Source organism: Oncorhynchus tshawytscha, linkage group LG06 (assembly GCF_018296145.1).
Source record: "Oncorhynchus tshawytscha isolate Ot180627B linkage group LG06, Otsh_v2.0, whole genome shotgun sequence".
Lineage (NCBI taxonomy): Eukaryota > Metazoa > Chordata > Actinopteri > Salmoniformes > Salmonidae > Oncorhynchus > Oncorhynchus tshawytscha.
This window is the reverse complement of record NC_056434.1, coordinates 2,848,963-2,865,589: the sequence shown is the minus strand read 5'-3', so window position 1 is coordinate 2,865,589 and position 16,627 is coordinate 2,848,963.

Here is a 16,627-nt window from a genome sequence, read left to right as displayed (position 1 = left end):
AGAGAACAACCCTGGTCATCTCTACTGTCTCTGATCTGGAGGACTCACTAAACAGAGAACACCTGGTCATCCCTACTGTCTCTGATCTGGAGGACTCACTAAACAGAGAACATCCCTGGTCATCCCTACTGCCTCTGATCTGGAGGACTCACTAAACAGAGAACATCCCTGGTCATCCCTACAGCCTCTGATCTGGAGGACTCACTAAACAGAGAACATCCTGGTCATCCCTACTGCCTCTGATCTGGAGGACACACTAAACAGAGAACATCCCTGGTCATCCCTACTACCTCTGATGTGGAGGACTCACTAAACAGAGAACATCGCTGGTCATCCCTACTGTCTCTGATCTGGAGGACTCACTAAACAGAGAACATCCCTGGTCATCCCTACTGTCTCTGATCTGGAGGACTCACTAAACAGAGAACATCCCTGATCATCCCTACTGCCTCTGATCTGGAGGACTAACTAAACAGAGAACATCCCTGGTCATCCCTACTGTCTCTGATCTGGAGGACTCACTAAACAGAGAATATCCCTGGTCATCCCTACTGTCTCTGATCTGGAGGACTCACTAAACAGAGAACATCCCTGGTCATCCCTACTGCCTCTGATCTGGAGGACTCACTAAACAGAGAACATCCCTGGTCATCCCTACTGTCTCTGATCTGGAGGACTCACTAAACAGAAACATCCCTGGTCATCCCTACTGCCTCTGATGTGGAGGACTCACTAAACAGAGCACATCCCTGGTCATCCCTACTGTCTCTGATCTGGAGGACTCACTAAACAGAGAACATCCCTGGTCATCCCTACTGTCTCTGATCTGGAGGACTCACTAAACAGAGAACATCCCTGGTCATCCCTACTGCCTTTGATCTGGAGGACTCACTAAACAGAGGACATCCCTGGTCATCCCTACTGCCTCTGATCTGGAGGACTCACTAAACAGAGAACATCCCTGGTCATCCCTACTGCCTCTGATCTGGAGGACTCACTAAACAGAGAACATCCCTGGTCATCCCTACTGCCTCTGATCTGGAGGACTCACTAAACAGAGAACATCCTGGTCATCCCTACTGCCTCTGATCTGGAGGACCCACTAAACAGAGAACGTCCCTGGTCATCCCTACTGTCTCTGATCTGGAGGACTCACTAAACAGAGAACATCCCTGGTCATCCCTACTGCCTCTGATCTGGAGGACTCACTAAAAACAGAGAACACCTGGTCATCCCTACTGCCTCTGATCTGGAGGACTCACTAAACAGAGAACACCCTGGTCATCCCTACTGCCTCTGATCTGGAGGACTCACTAAACAGAGAACACCTGGTCATCCCTACTGTCTCTGATCTGGAGGACTCACTAAACAGAGAACATCCCTGGTCATCCCTACTGCCTCTGATCTGGAGGACTCACTAAACAGAGAACATCCCTGGTCATCCCTACAGCCTCTGATCTGGAGGACTCACTAAACAGAGAACATCCTGGTCATCCCTACTGCCTCTGATCTGGAGGACACACTAAACAGAGAACATCCCTGGTCATCCCTACTACCTCTGATCTGGAGGACTCACTAAACAGAGAACATCCCTGGTCATCCCTACTGTCTCTGATCTGGAGGACTCACTAAACAGAAACATCCCTGGTCATCCCTACTGTCTCTGATCTGGAGGACTCACTAAACAGAGAACATCCTGATCATCCCTACTGCCTCTGATCTGGAGGACTCACTAAACAGAGAACATCCCTGGTCATCCCTACTGTCTCTGATCTGGAGGACTCACTAAACAGAGAACATCCCTGGTCATCCCTACTGCCTCTGATCTGGAGGACTCACTAAACAGAGAACATCCCTGGTCATCCCTACTGTCCTCTGATCTGGAGGACTCACTAAACAGAGAACATCCCTGGTCATCCCTACTGCCTCTGATCTGGAGGACTCACTAAACAGAGAACATCCCTGGTCATCCCTACTGCCTCTGATCTGGAGGACTCACTAAACAGAGAACATCCCTGGTCATCCCTACTGCCTCTGATCTGGAGGACTCACTAAACAGAGAACATCCCTGGTCATCCCTACTGCCTCTGATCTGGAGGACTCACTAAATAGAGAACATCCCTGGTCATCCCTACTGCCTCTGATCTGGAGGACTCACTAAACAGAGAACATCCCTGGTCATCCCTACTGCCTCTGATCTGGAGGACTCACTAAACAGAGAACATCCCTGGTCATCCCTACTGCCTCTGATCTGGAGGACTCACTAAACAGAGAACATCCCTGGTCATCCCTACTGCCTCTGATCTGGAGGACTCACTAAACAGAACACATCCCTGGTCAATCCTCCTGCCTCTGATCTGGAGGACTCACTAAACAGAGAACATCCCTGGTCATCCCTACTGCCTCTGATCTGGAGGACTCACTAAACATAGAATATCCCTGGTCATCCCTACTGCCTCTGATCTGGAGGACTCACTAAACAGAGAACATCCCTGGTCATCCCTACTGCCTTTGATCTGGAGGACTCACTAAACAGAGGACATCCCTGGTCATCCCTACTGCCTCTGATCTGGAGGACTCACTAAACAGAGAACATCCCTGGTCATCCCTACTGCCTCTGATCTGGAGGACTCACTAAACAGAGAACATCCCTGGTCATCCCTACTGCCTCTGATCTGGAGGACTCACTAAACAGAGAACATCCCTGGTCATCCCTACTGCCTCTGATCTGGAGGACTCACTAAACAGAGAACATCCCTGGTCATCCCTACTGCCTCTGATCTGGAGGACTCACTAAACAGAGAACATCCCTGGTCATCCCTACTGCCTCTGATCTGGAGGACCCACTAAACAGAGAACATCCCTGGTCATCCCTACTGCCTCTGATCTGGAGGACCCACTAAACAGAGAACATCCCTGGTCATCCCTACTGCCTCTGATCTGGAGGACCCACTAAACAGAGAACACCTGGTCATCCCTACTGCCTCTGATCTGGAGGACTCACTAAACAGAGAACACCCTGGTCATCCCTACTGCCTCTGATCTGGAGGACTCACTAAACAGAGAACACCTGGTCATCCCTACTGCCTCTGATCTGGAGGACCCACTAAACAGAGAACATCCCTGGTCATCCCTACTGCCTCTGATCTGGAGGACTCACTAAACAGAGAACATCCCTGGTCATCCCTACTGCCTCTGATCTGGAGGACTCACTAAACAGAGAACATCCCTGGTCATCCCTACTGCCTCTGATCTGGAGGACACACTAAACAGAGAACATCCCTGGTCATCCCTACTGTTTCTGATCTGGAGGACTCACTAAACAGAGAAGATCCCTGGTCATCCCTACTGCCTCTGATCTGGAGGACTCACTAAACAGAGAACATCCCTGGTCATCCCTACTGCCTCTGATCTGGAGGACTCACTAAACAGAGAACATCCCTGGTCATCCCTACTGCCTCTGATCTGGAGGACTCACTAAACAGAGAACATCCCTGGTCATCCCTACTGCCTCTGATCTGGAGGACTCACTAAACAGAGAACATCCCTGGTCATCCCTACTGCCTCTGATCTGGAGGACCCACTAAACAGAGAATGTCCCTGGTCATCCCTACTGCCTCTGATCTGGAGGACTCACTAAACAGAGAACATCCCTGGTCATCCCTACTGTTTCTGATCTGGAGGACTCACTAAACAGAGAACATCCCTGGTCATCCCTACTGCCTCTGATCTGGAGGACTCACTAAACAGAGAACATCCTGGTCATCCCTACTGCCTCTGATCTGGAGGACTCACTAAACAGAGAACACCTGGTCATCCCTACTGCCTCTGATCTGGAGGACTCACTAAACAGAGAACATCCCTGGTCATCCCTACTGCCTCTGATCTGGAGGACTCACTAAACAGAGAACATCCCTGGTCATCCCTACTGCCTCTGATCTGGAGGACTCACTAAACAGAGAACATCCTGGTCATCCCTACTGCCTCTGATCTGGAGGACTCACTAAACAGAGAACATCCCTGGTCATCCCTACTGCCTCTGATCTGGAGGACTCACTAAACAGAGAACATCCCTGGTCATCCCTACTGCCTCTGATCTGGAGGACTCACTAAACAGAGAACATCCCTGGTCATCCCTACTGTCTCTGATCTGGAGGACTCACTAAACAGAGAACATCCCTGGTCATCCCTACTGCCTCTGATCTGGAGGACTCACTAAACAGAGAACATCCTGGTCATCCCTACTGCCTCTGATCTGGAGGACTCACTAAACAGAGAACATCCCTGGTCATCCCTACTGCCTCTGATCTGGAGGACTCACTAAACAGAGAACATCCCTGGTCATCCCTACTGCCTCTGATCTGGAGGACTCACTAAACAGAGAACATCCCTGGTCATCCCTACTGCCTCTGATCTGGAGGACTCACTAAACAGAGAACATCCCTGGTCATCCCTACTGCCTCTGATCTGGAGGACTCACTAAACAGAGAACATCCCTGGTCATCCCTACTGCCTCTGATCTGGAGGACTCACTAAACAGAGAACATCCCTGGTCATCCCTACTGCCTCTGATCTGGAGGACTCACTAAACAGAGAACATCCCTGGTCATCCCTACTGCCTCTGATCTGGAGGACTCACTAAACAGAGAACATCCCTGGTCATCCCTACTGCCTCTGATCTGGAGGACTCACTAAACAGAGAACATCCCTGGTCATCCCTACTGCCTCTGATCTGGAGGACTCACTAAACAGAGAACATCCCTGGTCATCCCTACTGCCTCTGATCTGGAGGACTCACTAAACAGAGAACATCCCTGGTCATCCCTACTGCCTCTGATCTGGAGGACTCACTAAACAGAGAACATCCCTGGTCATCCCTACTGCCTCTGATCTGGAGGACTCACTAAACAGAGAACATCCCTGGTCATCCCTACAGCCTCTGATCTGGAGGACCCACTAAACAGAGAACATCCCTGGTCATCCCTACTGCCTCTGATCTGGAGGACTCACTAAACAGAGAACATCCTGGTCATCCCTACTGCCTCTGATCTGGAGGACTCACTAAACAGAGAACATCCTGGTCATCCCTACTGCCTCTGATCTGGAGGACTCACTAAACAGAGAACATCCTGGTCATCCCTACTGCCTCTGATCTGGAGGACTCACTAAACAGAGAACATCCTGGTCATCCCTACTGCCTCTGATCTGGAGGACTCACTAAACAGAGAACATCCCTGGTCATCCCTACTGCCTCTGATCTGGAGGACTCACTAAACAGAGAACATCCCTGGTCATCCCTACTGCCTCTGATCTGGAGGACTCACTAAACAGAGAACATCCCTGGTCATCCCTACTGCCTCTGATCTGGAGGACTCACTAAACAGAGAACATCCCTGGTCATCCCTACTGTTTCTGATCTGGAGGACTCACTAAACAGAGAACATCCCTGGTCATCCCTACTGCCTCTGATCTGGAGGACTCACTAAACAGAGAACATCCCTGGTCATCCCTACTGCCTCTGATCTGGAGGACTCACTAAACAGAGAACATCCCTGGTCATCCCTACTGCCTCTGATCTGGAGGACTCACTAAACAGAGAACATCCCTGGTCATCCCTACTGCCTCTGATCTGGAGGACTCACTAAACAGAGAACATCCCTGGTCATCCCTACTGCCTCTGATCTGGAGGACTCACTAAACAGAGAATGTCCCTGGTCATCCCTACTGCCTCTGATCTGGAGGACCCACTAAACAGAGAACATCCCTGGTCATCCCTACTGCCTCTGATCTGGAGGACTCACTAAACAGAGAACATCCTGGTCATCCCTACTGCCTCTGATCTGGAGGACTCACTAAACAGAGAACATCCTGGTCATCCCTACTGCCTCTGATCTGGAGGACCCACTAAACAGAGAACATCCTGGTCATCCCTACTGCCTCTGATCTGGAGGACCCTACACTAAACAGAGAACATCCCTGGTCATCCCTACTGCCTCTGATCTGGAGGACTCACTAAACAGAGAACATCCCTGGTCATCCCTACTGTTTCTGATCTGGAGGACTCACTAAACAGAGAAGATCCCTGGTCATCCCTACTGCCTCTGATCTGGAGGACTCACTAAACAGAGAACATCCCTGGTCATCCCTACTGTTTCTGATCTGGAGGACTCACTAAACAGAGAACATCCCTGGTCATCCCTACTGTCTCTGATCTGGAGGACTCACTAAACAGAGAACATCCCTGGTCATCCCTACTGCCTCTGATCTGGAGGACTCACTAAACAGAGAACATCCCTGGTCATCCCTACTGCCTCTGATCTGGAGGACTCACTAAACAGAGAACATCCCTGGTCATCCCTACTGCCTCTGATCTGGAGGACTCACTAAACAGAGAACATCCCTGGTCATCCCTACTGCCTCTGATCTGGAGGACTCACTAAACAGAGAACATCCTGGTCATCCCTACTGCCTCTGATCTGGAGGACTCACTAAACAGAGAACATCCCTGGTCATCCCTACTGCCTCTGATCTGGAGGACTCACTAAACAGAGAACATCCCTGGTCATCCCTACTGCCTCTGATCTGGAGGACTCACTAAACAGAGAACATCCCTGGTCATCCCTACTGCCTCTGATCTCTGGAGGACTCACTAAACAGAGAACATCCCTGGTCATCCCTACTGCCTCTGATCTGGAGGACTCACTAAACAGAGAACATCCCTGGTCATCCCTACTGCCTCTGATCTGGAGGACTCACTAAACAGAGAACATCCCTGGTCATCCCTACTGTCTCTGATCTGGAGGACTCACTAAACAGAGAACATCCCTGGTCATCCCTACTGCCTCTGATCTGGAGGACTCACTAAACAGAGAACATCCCTGGTCATCCCTACTGTCTCTGATCTGGAGGACTCACTAAACAGAGAACATCCCTGGTCATCCCTACTGTCTCTGATCTGGAGGACTCACTAAACAGAGAACATCCCTGGTCATCCCTACTGCCTCTGATCTGGAGGACTCACTAAACAGAGAACATCCCTGGTCATCCCTACTGCCTCTGATCTGGAGGACTCACTAAACAGAGAACATCCCTGGTCATCCCTACTGCCTCTGATCTGGAGGACTCACTAAACAGAGAACATCCTGGTCATCCCTACTGTCTCTGATCTGGAGGACTCACTAAACAGAGAACATCCCTGGTCATCCCTACTGTCTCTGATCTGGAGGACTCACTAAACAGAGAACATCCCTGGTCATCCCTACTGCCTCTGATCTGGAGGACTCACTAAACAGAGAACATCCCTGGTCATCCCTACTGTCTCTGATCTGGAGGACTCACTAAACAGAGAACATCCCTGGTCATCCCTACTGCCTCTGATCTGGAGGACTCACTAAACAGAGAACATCCCTGGTCATCCCTACTGCCTCTGATCTGGAGGACTCACTAAACAGAGAACATCCCTGGTCATCCCTACTGCCTCTGATCTGGAGGACTCACTAAACAGAGAACATCCCTGGTCATCCCTACTGCCTCTGATCTGGAGGACTCACTAAACAGAGAACATCCCTGGTCATCCCTACTGCCTCTGATCTGGAGGACTCACTAAACAGAGAACATCCTGGTCATCCCTACTGCCTCTGATCTGGAGGACTCACTAAACAGAGAACATCCCTGGTCATCTCTACTGTCTCTGATCTGGAGGACTCACTAAACAGAGAACACCTGGTCATCCCTACTGTCTCTGATCTGGAGGACTCACTAAACAGAGAACATCCCTGGTCATCCCTACTGCCTCTGATCTGGAGGACTCACTAAACAGAGAACATCCCTGGTCATCCCTACTGCCTCTGATCTGGAGGACTCACTAAACAGAGAACATCCCTGGTCATCCCTACTGCCTCTGATCTGGAGGACTCACTAAACAGAGAACATCCCTGGTCATCCCTACTGCCTCTGATCTGGAGGACTCACTAAACAGAGAACATCCTGGTCATCCCTACTGCCTCTGATCTGGAGGACTCACTAAACAGAGAACATCCCTGGTCATCCCTACTGTCTCTGATCTGGAGGACTCACTAAACAGAGAACATCCCTGGTCATCCCTACTGCCTCTGATCTGGAGGACTCACTAAACAGAGAACATCCCTGGTCATCCCTACTGCCTCTGATCTGGAGGACTCACTAAACAGAGAACATCCCTGGTCATCCCTACTGCCTCTGATCTGGAGGACTCACTAAACAGAGAACATCCCTGGTCATCCCTACTGCCTCTGATCTGGAGGACTCACTAAACAGAGAACATCCTGGTCATCCCTACTGCCTCTGATCTGGAGGACTCACTAAACAGAGAACATCCCTGGTCATCCCTACTGCCTCTGATCTGGAGGACTCACTAAACAGAGAACATCCCTGGTCATCCCTACTGCCTCTGATCTGGAGGACTCACTAAACAGAGAACATCCCTGGTCATCCCTACTGCCTCTGATCTGGAGGACTCACTAAACAGAGAACATCCCTGGTCATCCCTACTGCCTCTGATCTGGAGGACTCACTAAATAGAGAACATCCCTGGTTATCCCTACTGCCTCTGATCTTGAGGACTCACTAAACAGAGAACATCCCTGGTCGTCTCTACTGCCTCTAATCTGGAGGACTCACTAAACAGAGAACATCCCTGGTCATCCCTACTGCCTCTGATCTGGAGGACTCACTAAACAGAACACATCCCTGGTCAATCCTCCTGCCTCTGATCTGGAGGACTCACTAAACAGAGCACATCCCTGGTCATCCCTACTGCCTCTGATCTGGAGGACTCACTAAACAGAGAATATCCCTGGTCATCCCTACTGCCTCTGATCTGGAGGACTCACTAAACAGAGAACATCCCTGGTCATCCCTACTGCCTCTGATCTGGAGGACTCACTAAACAGAGGACATCCCTGGTCATCCCTACTGCCTCTGATCTGGAGGACTCACTAAACAGAGAACATCCCTGGTCATCCCTACTGCCTCTGATCTGGAGGACTCACTAAACAGAGAACATCCCTGGTCATCCCTACTGCCTCTGATCTGGAGGACTCACTAAACAGAGAACATCCCTGGTCATCTCTACTGCCTCTGATCTGGAGGACTCACTAAACAGAGAACATCCCTGGTCATCCCTACTGCCTCTGATCTGGAGGACTCACTAAACAGAGAACATCCCTGGTCATCCCTACTGCCTCTGATGTGGAGGACCCACTAAACAGAGAATGTCCCTGGTCATCCCTACTGCCTCTGATCTGGAGGACCCACTAAAGAGAGAACGTCCCTGGTCATCCCTACTGCCTCTGATCTGGAGGACCCACTAAACAGAGAACACCTGGTCATCCCTACTGCCTCTGATCTGGAGGACTCACTAAACAGAGAACACCTGGTCATCCCTACTGCCTCTGATCTGGAGGACCCACGAAACAGAGAACACCTGGTCATCCCTACTGCCTCTGATCTGGAGGACCCACTAAACAGAGAACATCCCTGGTCATCCCTACTGCCTCTGATCTGGAGGACACACTAAACAGAGAAGATCCCTGGTCATCCCTACTGCCTCTGATCTGGAGGACTCACGAAACAGAGAACATCCCTGGTCATCCCTACTGCCTCTGATCTGGAGGACTCACTAAACAGAGAACATCCCTGGTCATCCCTACTGTTTCTTATCTGGAGGACTCACTAAACAGAGAACATCCCTGGTCATCCCTACTGCCTCTGATCTGGAGGACTCACTAAACAGAGAACATCCCTGGTCATCCCTACTGCCTCTGGAGGACTCTGGAGGACTCACTAAACAGAGAACATCCCTGGTCATCCCTACTGCCTCTGATCTGGAGGACTCACTAAACAGAGAACATCCCTGGTCATCCCTACTGCCTCTGATCTGGAGGACTCACTAAACAGAGAACATCCCTGGTCATCCCTACTGCCTCTGATCTGGAGGACTCACTAAACAGAGAATCCCTGGTCATCCCTACTGCCTCTGATCTGGAGGACCCACTAAACAGAGAACATCCCTGGTCATCCCTACTGCCTCTGATCTGGAGGACCCACTAAACAGAGAACACCTGGTCATCCCTACTGCCTCTGATCTGGAGGACTCACTAAACAGAGAACACCTGGTCATCCCTACTGCCTCTGATCTGGAGGACCCACTAAACAGAGAACACCTGGTCATCCCTACTGCCTCTGATCTGGAGGACCCACTAAACAGAGAACATCCCTGGTCATCCCTACTGCCTCTGATCTGGAGGACACACTAAACAGAGAACATCCCTGGTCATCCCTACTGCCTCTGATCTGGAGGACTCACTAAACAGAGAACATCCCTGGTCATCCCTACTGCCTCTGATCTGGAGGACTCACTAAACAGAGAACATCCCTGGTCATCCCTGGTCATCCCTAAACAGAGAACATCCCTGGTCATCCCTCTGATCTGGAGGACTCACTAAACAGAGAACATCCCTGGTCATCCCTACTGTCTCTGATCTGGAGGACTCACTAAACAGAGAACATCCTGGTCATCCCTACTGTCTCTGATCTGGAGGACTCACTAAACAGAGAACATCCCTGGTCATCCCTACTGCCTCTGATCTGGAGGACTCACTAAACAGAGAACATCCCTGGTCATCCCTACTGCCTCTGATCTGGAGGACTCACTAAACAGAGAACATCCCTGGTCATCCCTACTGCCTCTGATCTGGAGGACTCACTAAACAGAGAACATCCCTGGTCATCCCTACTGCCTCTGATCTGGAGGACTCACTAAACAGAGAACATCCCTGGTCATCCCTACTGTCTCTGATCTGGAGGACTCACTAAACAGAGAACATCCCTGGTCATCCCTACTGCCTCTGATCTGGAGGACTCACTAAACAGAGAACATCCCATCCCTACTCTGATCTGGAGGACTCACTAAACAGAGAACATCCCTGGTCATCCCTCTGATCTGGAGGACTCACTAAACAGAGAACATCCCTGGTCATCCCTACTGCCTCTGATCTGGAGGACTCACTAAACAGAGAACATCCCTGGTCATCCCTACTGCCTCTGATCTGGAGGACTCACTAAACAGAGAACATCCCTGGTCATCCCTACTGCCTCTGATCTGGAGGACTCACTAAACAGAGAACATCCCTGGTCATCCCTACTGCCTCTGATCTGGAGGACTCACTAAACAGAGAACATCCCTGGTCATCCCTACTGCCTCTGATCTGGAGGACTCACTAAACAGAGAACATCCCTGGTCATCCCTACTGCCTCTGATCTGGAGGACTCACTAAACAGAGAACATCATCCCTGGTCATCCCTCCCTGGTCATCCCTACTGCCTCTGATCTGGAGGACTCACTAAACAGAGAACATCCCTGGTCATCCCTACTGCCTCTGATCTGGAGGACTCACTAAACAGAGAACATCCCTGGTCATCCCTACTGCCTCTGATCTGGAGGACTCACTAAACAGAGAACATCCCTGGTCATCTCTACTGTCTCTGATCTGGAGGACTCACTAAACAGAGAACATCCCTGGTCATCCCTACTGCCTCTGATCTGGAGGACTCACTAAACAGAGAACATCCCTGGTCATCCCTACTGCCTCTGATCTGGAGGACTCACTAAACAGAGAACATCCCTGGTCATCCCTACTGCCTCTGATCTGGAGGACTCACTAAACAGAGAATATCCCTGGTCATCCCTACTGCCTCTGATCTGGAGGACTCACTAAACAGAGAACATCCCTGGTCATCCCTACTGCCTCTGATCTGGAGGACTCACTAAACAGAGAACATCCCTGGTCATCCCCTACTGCCTCTGATCTGGAGGACTCACTAAACAGAGAACATCCCTGGTCATCCCTACTGCCTCTGATCTGGAGGACTCACTAAACAGAGAACATCCCTGGTCATCCCTACTGCCTCTGATCTGGAGGACTCACTAAACAGAGAACATCCCTGGTCATCCCTACTGCCTCTGATCTGGAGGACTCACTAAACAGAGAACATCCCTGGTCATCCCTACTGCCTCTGATCTGGAGGACTCACTAAACAGAGAACATCCCTGGTCATCCCTACTGCCTCTGATCTGGAGGACCCACTAAACAGAGAATGTCCCTGGTCATCCCTACTGCCTCTGATCTGGAGGACCCACTAAAGAGAGAACATCCCTGGTCATCCCTACTGCCTCTGATCTGGAGGACTCACTAAACAGAGAACACCTGGTCATCCCTACTGCCTCTGATCTGGAGGACTCACTAAACAGAGAACACCTGGTCATCCCTACTGCCTCTGATCTGGAGGACTCACTAAACAGAGAACATCCTGGTCATCCCTACTGCCTCTGATCTGGAGGACCCACTAAACAGAGAACATCCCTGGTCATCCCTACTGCCTCTGATCTGGAGGACTCACTAAACAGAGAACATCCCTGGTCATCCCTACTGCCTCTGATCTGGAGGACTCACTAAAGGACTCACAGAGAACATCCCTGGTCATCCCTACTGCCTCTGATCTGGAGGACTCACTAAACAGAGAACATCCCTGGTCATCCCTACTGCCTCTGATCTGGAGGACTCACTAAACAGAGAACATCCCTGGTCATCCCTACTGCCTCTGATCTGGAGGACTCACTAAACAGAGAACATCCCTGGTCATCCCTACTGCCTCTGATCTGGAGGACTCACTAAACAGAGAACATCCCTGGTCATCCCTACTGCCTCTGATCTGGAGGACTCACTAAACAGAGAACATCCCTGGTCATCCCTACTGCCTCTGATCTGGAGGACTCACTAAACAGAGAACATCCCTGGTCATCCCTACTGTCTCTGATCTGGAGGACTCACTAAACAGAGAACATCCCTGGTCATCCCTACTGATCTGATCTGGAGGACTCACTAAACAGAGAACATCCCTGGTCATCCCTACTGCCTCTGATCTGGAGGACTCACTAAACAGAGAACATCCCTGGTCATCCCTACTGCCTCTGATCTGGAGGACCCACTAAACAGAGAACATCCCTGGTCATCCCTACTGCCTCTGATCTGGAGGACCCACTAAACAGAGAACATCCCTGGTCATCCCTACTGCCTCTGATCTGGAGGACCCACTAAACAGAGAACACCTGGTCATCCCTACTGCCTCTGATCTGGAGGACTCACTAAACAGAGAACACCTGGTCATCCCTACTGCCTCTGATCTGGAGGACCCACAAACAGAGAACACCCTGGTCATCCCTACTGCCTCTGATCTGGAGGACCCACTAAACAGAGAACATCCCTGGTCATCCCTACTGCCTCTGATCTGGAGGACTCACTAAACAGAGAACATCCCTGGTCATCCCTACTGCCTCTGATCTGGAGGACTCACTAAACAGAGAACATCCCTGGTCATCCCTACTGCCTCTGATCTGGAGGACTCACTAAACAGAGAACATCCCTGGTCATCCCTACTGTTTCTGATCTGGAGGACTCACTAAACAGAGAACATCCCTGGTCATCCCTACTGCCTCTGATCTGGAGGACTCACTAAACAGAGAACATCCCTGGTCATCCCTACTGCCTCTGATCTGGAGGACTCACTAAACAGAGAACATCCCTGGTCATCTCTACTGCCTCTGATCTGGAGGACTCACTAAACAGAGAACATCCCTGGTCATCCCTACTGCCTCTGATCTGGAGGACTCACTAAACAGAGAACATCCCTGGTCATCCCTACTGCCTCTGATCTGGAGGACCCACTAAACAGAGAATGTCCCTGGTCATCCCTACTGCCTCTGATCTGGAGGACCCACTAAAGAGAGAACGTCCCTGGTCATCCCTACTGCCTCTGATCTGGAGGACCCACTAAACAGAGAACACCTGGTCATCCCTACTGCCTCTGATCTGGAGGACTCACTAAACAGAGAACACCTGGTCATCCCTACTGCCTCTGATCTGGAGGACCCACGAAACAGAGAACACCTGGTCATCCCTACTGCCTCTGATCTGGAGGACCCACTAAACAGAGAACATCCCTGGTCATCCCTACTGCCTCTGATCTGGAGGACACACTAAACAGAGAAGATCCCTGGTCATCCCTACTGCCTCTGATCTGGAGGACTCACTAAACAGAGAACATCCCTGGTCATCCCTACTGTTTCTGATCTGGAGGACTCACTAAACAGAGAAGATCCCTGGTCATCCCTACTGCCTCTGATCTGGAGGACTCACTAAACAGAGAACATCCCTGGTCATCCCTACTGTTTCTGATCTGGAGGACTCACTAAACAGAGAACATCCCTGGCCATCCCTACTGTCTCTGATCTGGAGGACTCACAAAAACAGAGAACATACCTGGTCATCCCTACTGCCTCTGATCTGGAGGACTCACTAAACAGAGAACATCCCTGGCCATCCCTACTGTCTCTGATCTGGAGGACTCACAAAAACAGAGAACATACCTGGTCATCCCTACTGCCTCTGATCTGGAGGACTCACTAAACAGAGAACAACCCTGGTCATCTCTACTGTCTCTGATCTGGAGGACTCACTAAACAGAGAACACCTGGTCATCCCTACTGTCTCTGATCTGGAGGACTCACTAAACAGAGAACATCCCTGGTCATCCCTACTGCCTCTGATCTGGAGGACTCACTAAACAGAGAACATCCCTGGTCATCCCTACAGCCTCTGATCTGGAGGACTCACTAAACAGAGAACATCCCTGGTCATCCCTACTGCCTCTGATCTGGAGGACACACTAAACAGAGAACATCCCTGGTCATCCCTACTGCCTCTGATGTGGAGGACTCACTAAACAGAGAACATCGCTGGTCATCCCTACTGTCTCTGATCTGGAGGACTCACTAAACAGAGAACATCCCTGGTCATCCCTACTGTCTCTGATCTGGAGGACTCACTAAACAGAGAACATCCTGGTCATCCCTACTGCCTCTGATCTGGAGGACTCACTAAACAGAGAACATCCCTGGTCATCCCTACTGTCTCTGATCTGGAGGACTCACTAAACAGAGAACATCCCTGGTCATCCCTACTGTCTCTGATCTGGAGGACTCACTAAACAGAGAACATCCCTGGTCATCCCTACTGCCTCTGATCTGGAGGACTCACTAAACAGAGAACATCCCTGGTCATCCCTACTGCCTCTGATCTGGAGGACTCACTAAACAGAGAACATCCCTGGTCATCCCTACTGCCTCTGATCTGGAGGACTCACTAAACAGAGAACATCCTGGTCATCCCCTACTGTCTCTGATCTGGAGGACTCACTAAACAGAGAACATCCCTGGTCATCCCTACTGCCTCTGATCTGGAGGACTCACTAAACAGAGAACATCCCTGGTCATCCCTACTGCCTCTGATCTGGAGGACTCACTAAACAGAGAACATCCCTGGTCATCCCTACTGTCTCTGATCTGGAGGACTCACTAAACAGAGAACATCCCTGGTCATCCCTACTGTCTCTGATCTGGAGGACTCACTAAACAGAGAACATCCCTGGTCATCCCTACTGCCTCTGATCTGGAGGACTCACTAAACAGAGAACATCCCTGGTCATCCCTACTGCCTCTGATCTGGAGGACTCACTAAACAGAGAACATCCCTGGTCATCCCTACTGCCTCTGATCTGGAGGACTCACTAAACAGAGAACATCCCTGGTCATCCCTACTGCCTCTGATCTGGAGGACTCACTAAACAGAGAACATCCCTGGTCATCCCTACTGCCTCTGATCTGGAGGACTCACTAAACAGAGAACATCCCTGGTCATCCCTACTGCCTCTGATCTGGAGGACCCACTAAACAGAGAACATCCCTGGTCATCCCTACTGCCTCTGATCTGGAGGACCCACTAAACAGAGAACATCCCTGGTCATCCCTACTGCCTCTGATCTGGAGGACCCACTAAACAGAGAACACCTGGTCATCCCTACTGCCTCTGATCTGGAGGACTCACTAAACAGAGAACACCTGGTCATCCCTACTGCCTCTGATCTGGAGGACCCACTAAACAGAGAACACCTGGTCATCCCTACTGCCTCTGATCTGGAGGACCCACTAAACAGAGAACATCCCTGGTCATCCCTACTGCCTCTGATCTGGAGGACACACTAAACAGAGAAGATCCCTGGTCATCCCTACTGCCTCTGATCTGGAGGACTCACTAAACAGAGAACATCCCTGGTCATCCCTACTGTTTCTGATCTGGAGGACTCACTAAACAGAGAACATCCCTGGTCATCCCTACTGCCTCTGATCTGGAGGACTCACTAAACAGAGAACATCCCTGGTCATCCCTACTGTTTCTGATCTGGAGGACTCACTAAACAGAGAACATCCCTGGCCATCCCTACTGTCTCTGATCTGGAGGACTCACAAAAACAGAGAACATACCTGGTCATCCCTACTGCCTCTGATCTGGAGGACTCACTAAACAGAGAACAACCCTGGTCATCTCTACTGTCTCTGATCTGGAGGACTCACTAAACAGAGAACACCTGGTCATCCCTACTGTCTCTGATCTGGAGGACTCACTAAACAGAGAACATCCCTGGTCATCCCTACTGCCTCTGATCTGGAGGACTCACTAAACAGAGAACATCC